Raw genomic sequence first — 10497 nt, 5'->3', positions numbered from 1 at the left:
CTACTCCTTTTACTCTTTGATGCCAGATAAAGGCAAGGGCGCTCAAAACCTTACAAGATCGGACCCCAGTCAGAGAGTACTAATCTGAAATATTTTTACTCTAATGTGTCTGGTCCTCTCTAGTGTTTAAAAAAAAGGGGGGGGGGGGTTAAACTATTCATATCTATGGGCAATACAAGTGTCTGAGAAAACAATTCAGATCTGTACTAACTGTTAAAGTCCAGACAAGGAACCATAGTTATTAACAGTCTGTAGTGTGCAGGGAACTTCCTCATGAAGAACAGTATTTTGAAATCAGATAACTAAAGTTGTGCATTTGGCCTAAGATTTATTATGTATAGTAGTATACCATGTGCATATATGACGTTCAGTATTTCATAAACTCTTATATTACTAAAGATTATTTAGAAAAGTAGCAACTGTCACAAGCTCCATCACTAATACAAATAAGATGAGGGAATAGAGGCACCTTTGGTACATTCTTATATTTATATTCAAACGTGACATTATTTGTTTTTGTTCTAATTGTGGCTTTTGGGCTACTCTTCAGCACTTCAATACACTTGTAACATTATTACCAAAGTTCAGCTTCTTTATACGTAGAACTTGAATTCCCTGTTTACTGATTCTAAAGACTTTTGTTGTCTAGGTTGACTGTAGCAATGGATTTGTCATTTTTTAATCAAACTTCTCGAGTATGTTAAAGAGATGTCTTAAGATATGTCTGATTGTTCTTCTGTGAATGAATCCAGGATAATCAGGGATCTTTTTTCCCCCCATTTTTTAAAGATAAATTATTACTGGTTGTTTTAGATTACTGTAAAGATCAGCTTTATGTGGGAAAAAATGCAGGTATTTTGAGGCATACAAATTATGCTGATAATTCTCAGGTAAGTGAGAACATAAGACAACTTTTTTATTTTTTTATTCAAAAGTATGTGTTGTGAACTGGCTACAGTATGCATAAGGCTCATTTTGGATAAGCAAGCTGTGGTATGTATACATAATGCTACAATATTAGATGGACAAGAGACTATATAAGGCATGCACACAATGAGGGTTTAAATAATTATAGGACATTGAATGTACAAGGAAAAGAAATACTGTAGATTCACAGCAAGGGATTAATAATAATACAATTAATATGCTTGCAAAAAAAGGTGTATTAAAAGCTGTGTGCACAGTGGGGACTTAAATGATTAAAAATAATAATACATGTGCCTGGGAAGTACTAAGTATACTATTTGTAGAGAGTGGGGATTTAAATAATAATATTAATAATAGCAACTGATCAAGCTGTAGTTGCTGGCGCTACATCCTAATTTTACCTTTCTAAATGAATTTGCTACGACAGAACCTAACATTGCTTGTTGAGGCTAATGACAGAGTTCTCCCATCCTACACATGCACACTTCCATGGAAAACAACAAAGAAATGTAATGAAGGACTGGCTATATGAATCTCTCTCTCTCTCTCTCTCTCTCTCTCTATATATATATATATACACACACACACACAGGTCTGACACACACACCCCCTACTGTATATACAGGTCTGTACCCTTCAGCACATTTCACAGAGGTGCTCCATACTTAATTGCTATGCTGGAATCTCCTAATGCCTTTTTGAATTAAGTTAAATTGCTAGCAGGTTATAGTTTTTTGGTGGTTTATGTTTTATTTTTTTGTTTTTTAAAATAAAGTGGTCAAGTATAGCTGCCATGTTATATACATACAAATAATTACAGTTGCTCAGGGAAAAGTTTGAAACTGTATTTGAAAATGTTATTTTTTTCCTCATTCAGTCTGAGGAGTAAAGAAATTCCACTGCTGAATGGCCGTTAGTATCTATTTTACAAGATTTACTCATTTTCAGGTACCTAATGTAGCTTCTAGCATGCATGCACAACAATACAATTTATATGGTAAATGGAACCAAATAATGGCTTCACTGAATGTTATGGCTGCACTGAAGGGAAATGTCACGGTAAATAGCTGCCAAATTATGGATCATGCCGAAGTGTCACAACTGCACTAAAGACAAATAGCACTAGAGGCTATTGCCACTATGATGCTTTTGAGTTATGAAGAAGAGGAGCAGCCTGATGTGAGGCTTTTTGTGTCCTCATTATAGCAAAGGGTTACTGCTGCAATGTACAAGAAAACCCAGTCCAACGTGGTGGTTAGTTATTAATCTGTCCCTTTCAGATCTAACAGCTGTGGCAAAACAGAAAATCTTTGCCTTGTGTTAACACACACACAAAAAACCTGCAGATTTTATGAATGTAAATGTGTATGGGAAATGACTAGTAATGGAAAAATGTTGTAATAAAATAATCTAATCAAAGAATATTATTAAATTTAACATAGTATGTGTCTGAAAGGTTTAGTTGCTTCTTATGCAGATAGATGTGTGAAATATAAGCAATAATGCACTTTCTCTCTTTGTAAAGACGTGCGTAGTAAGGACATTACCAACTAAATTGCTTCTTCTAAACTGAAGTGAGTCCCGGTTTCTTTCATTTTAATGGGAGGGTAATAAAGATGAAAGACTAACGTTTTAACTGATGGATCCCTTAAGCTAAAGAATAGAAATGTATTATGTTTTGAGGGGATATGCTAAATCCTGAAATGTGGAAGAAGGGAAAAAATCCCAGGTAAAATAAAATCAAACTAAAAAAATTCTCATGTAATGTGTTTTTACAAATGGAAAAACTATGCAACTGTTTTTATTTATGATAAACAGAAGGCTATTTTCTCATTCAGACACAATCTCAGAAATATATTTGAAAATGCAGGGTCATGACTCAGCAAGGACTCTGTCTTTTCTCAGATCATGTACAAACCCAGCCTGCAATGTTAAATGCAATGAGTTTGATGGACTCAGCACCTTCCTTTGCATACCATTGTACACACTACAAATGTACCATCCATAATTCAACACAGTTGTCAGTCTCTGTTTTAGAGAGGGGGCCCGGACTGAACAATCATGGTGCATAAATTGCTTCTCAAGTCTAAGGAGAGTGGTCTTCCTTCCACATCAGGCTTAAGGTCATTGGCAGGGCAGTGAGTGAGGGGGGAGCTTATATATTAGCTCTAATGCACTACTCGTGTGTGGATAAATAGAGGGATTATACTAATTAATTACAATTATGTTTATTCTTGGGGGGGGGGGGAGAACAGATGAAGAGGAGTAATTTTGTTCTTATATTTTTCTCCCTTAATACTTTTTTTACCCTACGTGTAATAAATAAATAAATGTCCCTATAGATCATTTTTCTTATAACAGCATTAGTGCTTTCAATTTTCATCATCACAAAAATCAACATCTCAGAGGATATACAAAGATTCTAAAAAGGTTTTTAACCTGTGGCAATAACACATTCTGTTTAAAATTCTTACAATGTGGTCTAAAGATGGGAGGGGGGAAAACAACACCCTATCCAAAGCTGGGTATAACATCTTTGAATGGCGATTAGTGTACCTAGAATTTATTTTATATACAGTGCAGGGGCAAGTAGCTGCTTTTTATTAAATGAAAATCCTGTGTTATGTACTTCAGGAACATTCCAGTTAATGAGTATGTAATGTCCTTAGTGTAACACAGAACTTCTTTTTGTGTTCACAACCACACGATGCTGGAAACTTGACAAATGATATCATTTAAGACAGATGCCTGCCTTAGGGACCTGTATTTTGGCTTCCTGTTTCTGGCTTTTATTTCAGTAACATTTGTAATTGCCACAGGATCTGTACCTGTGTTGTGTTTTAACCCCTTCACTTACCACTTCACGTTCACTGGATGTGGATGGGTAGTTTGCATCATAACTGATGAGAAGGAATTGCTAATTTTTTCCACTACCTTGTTATTTGCTCTCTCACACATATACCCTGATGCATGTATAAATACAAATTGAGCTTTATTACACAGTTAGGACAGGAAACACTAATTGTCATTTGTGTGTTACTGACACAAAAACTTAGTGTAGCCCAGGCCTAAGGGAAAAAAACAGAGTTCCCAGGTCTGGCTAGCTGCTTCCCTCTGGATTAGAACAAGGATTTCATAAATACTAAATAGGTACAAAATAGTTTGTTTCATAGATGCACTCTAGTTGCTGTTTTTCTAATTTTTGTTTTTTTCCCCCCAATTATCATCAATCTTTCCTTTGATTAAAAAAAATCATTCTTTATTATGGACATAAATGCAATCTGGAGCTAGTTACAAAATGCAAGTTTTATTTTCAGCAATGCAATTATATTAAAAAGTTGGCTTTATTGAACCAAATACTTAGATTGAAATTGTAGCTCCAGGAGGCACTGTGCAGCCCTGGTGGAGGCAGGACAACACTGGCTTTAAGCTACCTTTGTACTCTGCTCTGGCTCCAGCCAGAGGCAGCACTGATTTATGGCAGCCTCCCAACGGCTGCTCCACAATCTGGAGCAGCTAAGAATTTTTGTAGCACTCTGTGTTGTGGCTCTGCCCCCTACTGAGGCTTGCAAAAGGGCTGCTGTAGGGCCATTTAATGCCCTATGTTGTGTCTGCATGAAGGCATTCATCTCAGGTCCTTTGGGATACAGTTCCAAAGACTAGCCACTGCTGCAGTGCTGTATATGGGCTTGGATAGGGGATAAAATGTGTCCCTGGGCATTTGTTCTGTAGAAAAAAATTTTGCTTGTAAGGAAAAGTGCATCTTTCCTTAAAATTACTGTTTTATCATCTGGTCATCCAAGCACACTTCAAATTCTAGTTTTCTGTCACCAGCCATTTTGCATCATGTTGCTTCTGATCATGAGAGGTGTGGTACATCCTCATTTCCTATGGGAGGTAAAGCTGAAGGTGTTGAGCATCTCCGGAAGGCACCCAGCCCCCGGCAGGTTCAGCCCCCAAGGAGAAGACGACCAGCTCTAGGAAATGAGTGGGAAATATTTATCCTATATACCTATGACCATAGTGAGGTCATAACAAGCATGCACCAGGCCAAGTCACTTCTGACATTTAGAGGGTTCATTTTCAGAATGAGTCAAAGAAAGTACAAAGGCACATAAATCTCATTATGTGTTATGGGATTTGTGCACAGACCTCTTACACGCTGTCTGAAAAAATATATCCTTAAGGGGCTAATTCACAAAGGAAATAGAAGGAAAGGAAGTTTGTGTAGTTTCTGTAAGCAATAAGACTTGCCATACAGTGCAGTTCTGGCTGATTACAGTATGCCTCAGGTGGACTTTGAGGCACAAGGCTGAAAGCCAAGTGATTCCGACCACCCAAGACCAGAGAATTCCACAGAAATGCATTGTCTGTCATGTCTTATTGTCACCCAGAAAATAAACAAACAATCAAAAAAGTATGACCATATTCCTCTATTTACAAGGGATTATGGGAATGACTATTCTGGCAGCCAATCTATTTGCATCCAGAGTTCGGAAAGCCTGTAATGTTAAACAAGGGTAATGCTGGAAACATGTTTGGCTTATTTGCCCCTTGACATCTATGTGTAATCCCTCATTGAAGCTGTAATGAATGTTCCCTTTGGGATTGTATAATTTTAACAGTAACCTCTGCATACCGTTAGCATAGTGCACTCTTCCTGCTTGTGCTAATCATGCCACAAGTAGTCAGATGAAAGTAGGTAAATTACAGTATGTTATTTTTCCTCTTATTCTTTGTAAACTAGAAGCGGAGTTTAGTCAATGTGGGCTTTTTATCGTGATGAGCAGAAACAGTGTGCTGTTGTACAGTGCTAGTGTAAATCAGTAATTCCATAGGAATGGTTGGTGTGAAACTGGGGTCAGAAGCAAATTGGGTCCCTTTGTGTGTGTGTGTGTGTGTGTTGCTGGAGGAAATCAGCTCTGACCCAGACCTGCCTAACCTCACGCTATTGAGAAATTTGCCCTCAGGACAGTTTGCAAGAGCTAAGGCTTGCCATATGCTCACGGTCACCAGTGCTGCCACTACTACAGCGACAGTAGCCAAAACCATGCAAGTATCATCAAATAGATTGGAAGAGGACAGCAAGATGGTCCTGTCCAGAGATGCTGCAAAAGAAGAAAATACTTGAATTCTTGAGCATCGCTGTTGTCAGAACTCACTTCAAAGTAGAAAACAGATTAATTCTCCCTCCTGCCAACTTAAAAAAAAACCCAAAAAATGTAATGTCTTTTTGTTTCAAATTGGAGAGAAAAACCATTCTGGAAGAGAAGCAGGAGAGGCAGCCAGAAGGAGGGTCTCAAGGTTTTCAATTTCCCACTACAGGAAGATATGGGTTAACTGTGGAGATCGGCTGTCCCTGTATTTCAGTGTGCCTAAACCTAGTGGATCACAGATCACTTGATTTGCATATAAGTGGTGCAACAGATTTTGACAAGATTTAGGGCCAATGTATACAACGCAGCTCCAGTTTCACATTTTACCACAAAAAACAGATACTACTTCTGACTCAACGTTCTCTTATTTACAGGGGGGAGGGGGGAGGTATCAAAAATAACTTCAACCTAGGTGTTTTCAGGTGCTGTCTCTTCAATTTTATCAGTTAAAGCTGTGGGTTAGGGTGATGGCTTGTTCTTTTGCCTTGCTTTTTTGTGTGTGTGTGTGTGTGAGAGAGAGAGAGGCAGACAGATTCCACACTCACAACTTGTGGGTCATGGAGCAAAGAAGGAGCCAAATACCATCTTTTTCAAGAAACTGAAATTGCTGTTGCATAGAATAGCTAAGCATTGGTTCATGCTGCACGAACCAGAATCCTGAATTCTATAAAGTGAGCAAGGGACTCAAAATAAAGCATGCTGGAGAGAAAGTGATAGACTATTCAGCCAGGGTTAAAAAAAAAGGTCATTTGGGACAGTGCTGCTCAGCTGACTGGAGAAAATCAAGGCCCATGCTTCACCTCACATGAGTTCTACAGGTGGTAAGAGGAACATTTTAATCATACATCTAAGACAACATAAGAAAACTCTGTCTTAAATTCAACAGGAGTATTTCACAAACATGTAGTTCTGAGCACTCACACTGTTAACGCTCTTCTTATGGCTTCCTTCCTCCTTGAAGTCACGCATAAACAAATGTTCAACTTCACAGACAAATATAGCTTCTTTCCATTGACACATTTCACAACAAACGAACAGCAACGGCACTTGCAATCATATTTTTGGAACAAGACCCATTCTTCTCCAGGGAACTACAAAATTCTTTTTATATGTTCTCTGAATTTACATTTGGAAAGGGAACTGTTGGCTTTAAGCAACCTCTGACAGCATGCAGCGCCCTCCTAGTCACTGGCAGGCTAGGGATTAATCCCAGCCTGACTTTCCCCTCCTCTTTCACTAATGAGACGGGTGGAGACTGCAGGCCCATCAGATTGCTCAGGAGGAAGCTCTATAAAGGATTAGCTGTTTGGGAAACAGAAGAGAAGGATGTTTTGGGGTGAGGGGGCTACACTTACCTACTAAGGGGAATGTGGATTTGGGGGTTTGTGATAGGTAAGATCAGTTTGCTTTGCTTCTTTTGTTGAAATAAACACTATACTTTGAAGACCAGAAAGCATAAAGAACATGGCTACTCCAACTACACACTTTTAATGCCACTTGCACGTTAGTGAGGGCTTTCAACAGAAACATTGGTCCTGCCTTCATACAGGGCGAAGGGACACAGTAATTCTTTGTCAAATTTCCTCTGATTTCTCAACACAATTCTATAATCATACAACTACAATATCCAAACTGAATAGAAAACAGCTCTCATCCCTGCAAGCAGGGCTTACATTCTGATAGAGCATTTACCAGAGCCCCCCACCCCATGTCCACCCTCCCCCAACATGCTATAAAAACTCCAGTTTTACTGGAACTCCATTCTGGACAGCTCTGGCTGAATTTAAGCCCTGCTTGCAAGCCAGATTTGTAATAATGCTAGGATAGGCCTCATTCACAGTCATATTAGTTCTAGGGAGCACAGGGAAAGGAATTTGTCCTGATATCACCACATCTATTGGAGAAAAAGACAGTGGAGGTGGAATGGATGTCACTGATAGCAGAGTAATTCTTGAACTTTACTCAAAGTAGCATTTATGCACATAGTCTGATTGACTTCAATAATATTACCATGCAAATATGTGCTGTACATTCTAAGAATCTGGTCCACTTGCTTCAAGAAGTTTTATTGGTAGAGGTGTGTGAAGTTATCTAACATTTCTGCAAAATTTTGCATAAAGCAATTTTCAGTGTTGTTCCCTCCCATCTGGCTCCCCTAAATGTGTGTCTGTGTGGGCGTGAGAGAGAAATTACAGTTTCTCCTTTAAACGTACAACATCATGTGTTTTGAGGCAAAAACTGATCATCACTCTGAAATGGTCCTGTCTTACAGTAAAGATATGTAAAAGTGTCACAAGTTTCTAAATGAGAACCAAACACTGAAGTTTATTAATTTAACTGGGAGTATTTTAGTCATTTCTTATGTTGGAGCCCAGATCTTACAAACTGGGCTCCAACACAGCAAAGGAGTAAAATACTCATGATAAAAATCAGAAACTTAAGAGCAAGCTCTCTGCATTTGTGTCACTTCAGTAATATCAATAGGATGGCCTATGAAACTTCAACAGAAAAAATATAATTCTTTCTTTATGTACTCAAGCAGCATGATCAGAGGGAAGGATTAAATGTGTAAGTCACTCTGCCTGACTTTTACTTCACATAACTCTGTTATCACGTAGACACCACAGTAATGGGTGCAACATAAATACTTACAAAGATAGTTTGAACTCTGGCTATTAGAAGAGTTAGATGGATGGGATCTGAGTTACTACAGAAAATTCTTTCCTGGGTATCTGGCTGGTGAATCTTACCCATATGCTCAGGGTTTAGCTGATGACCATATTTGGGGTTGGGAAGGAATTTTCCTCCAGGACAGATTGGAGAGGCCCTGGAGGTTTTTCGCCTTGCTCTGTAGCATGGGACACGGGTCACTTGCTGGAGGATTCTCTGCTCCTTGAAGTCTTTAAAACACGATTTGAGGACTTCAATAGCTCAGACATAGGTGAGAGGTTTTTCACATGAGTGGGTGGGTGAGATTCTGTGGCCTGCATTGTGCAGGAGGTCGGACTAGATGATCATAATGGTCCCTTCTGACCTTAATATCTATGAATCTATCTATGATTTGCTTTGGCATTCACACTGGCCATAGGAGTTTTGTTTGATTTACTTGCAGCTGGCAACAAGAGAGCATGGGTGAGCCAATTCCCAATAGAGACTGCCTACAGTCGGGCCTACCCTTGCGCACTGCATGTTGAGAAGAGGCTCAAGCGCTATTCAAGAAGCTCAGGAAAAGAATATCTAGTTCCTCTTCCCCCCCCACCCCATTATTCTGACAGAGCTGGAAAGATTTAGCAGAGCATGAGCCTAAGTTTATTCACTGCCCTTTCATCATTTGGACCTCCGTGAATGTACACAATCTGGAGCAGTCTTTGCTCAAGGCACACAAAGTAAAGGAAGAGAGTGACATTTCAGTCTTTCATTGCAAAGTCATTCAGGTCATTCACTGAAATTATAGACACGGGCTCCTGCAATGTTAACGGCAACTTTAGATTGGTAACAGTGCTTTGGATAGCAGCAATGCATTTATGGTGCTGTGCACAGGATTTCTCCAAATTATAAGGTGTCCTAAAATAGCCAGTCAATAGCTAGGACGTATAGAGGCAATGAGCAATATAATTAAGTCAGTTTTCTGATTTATGCTTTCTCAGCAGTACTCTAAATACCTTCTCATCCACTGGATTCTGACCAGGAAAGAGGATTAGAGGGAAGGGTTGCCCTAACAATGTCTCATTAAGCAGACAACAAACAATTTGTTTTATCCCACTATTTACATTCTGAATGACAATAAAATATTCTTTTCCAGAGCAAAGTGTGTCCAAGAATCTTGTTCTACTGTCACTTGTTTTATCCTTTTAGATCTAGGCGAAAGAAGGCCACAGATTTTCTTTCATCTACTGTTCCACTAAACAGCCAGCTTTCCCTCACTAGGTTATACACTGTCAATAGTAGGTTTCAGAGTAGCAGCCATGTTAGTCTGTATTCGCAAAAAGAAAAGGAGTACTTGTGGCACCTTAGAGACTAACAAATTTATTAGAGCATAAGCTTTCGTGAGCTACAGCTCACTTCATCGGATGCATTTTTTTCCATCAAGTGCATCCGATGAAGTGAGCTGTAGCTCACGAAAGCTTATGCTCTAATAAATTTGTTAGTCTGTAAGGTGCCACAAGTACTTCTTTTCTTTTTGTCAATAGTAGGAAGGCCACCAAACTTCATGAACTCTTTCCACGTATTTTAAGAAATGAGAAGTATTTTGACAGATCTTCCTAGGCTTTGGCAACCCATTTTCAATAGAACTGTCTTTTTTGTGACATGCCTGTTAGAATATTTTTTTTAAAAAATTAATGATCATCAGCAGTGGGGGAAACAAAAGAGAAATTGAGGAGTTAAATAGAAAGATTCCACTAAGAAAAGGCAG

The sequence above is a fragment of the Dermochelys coriacea genome, chromosome 2 (assembly GCF_009764565.3).
Source record: "Dermochelys coriacea isolate rDerCor1 chromosome 2, rDerCor1.pri.v4, whole genome shotgun sequence".
NCBI classification, from domain to species: Eukaryota; Metazoa; Chordata; order Testudines; family Dermochelyidae; genus Dermochelys; species Dermochelys coriacea.
This window is presented reverse-complemented; position numbering follows the sequence as displayed.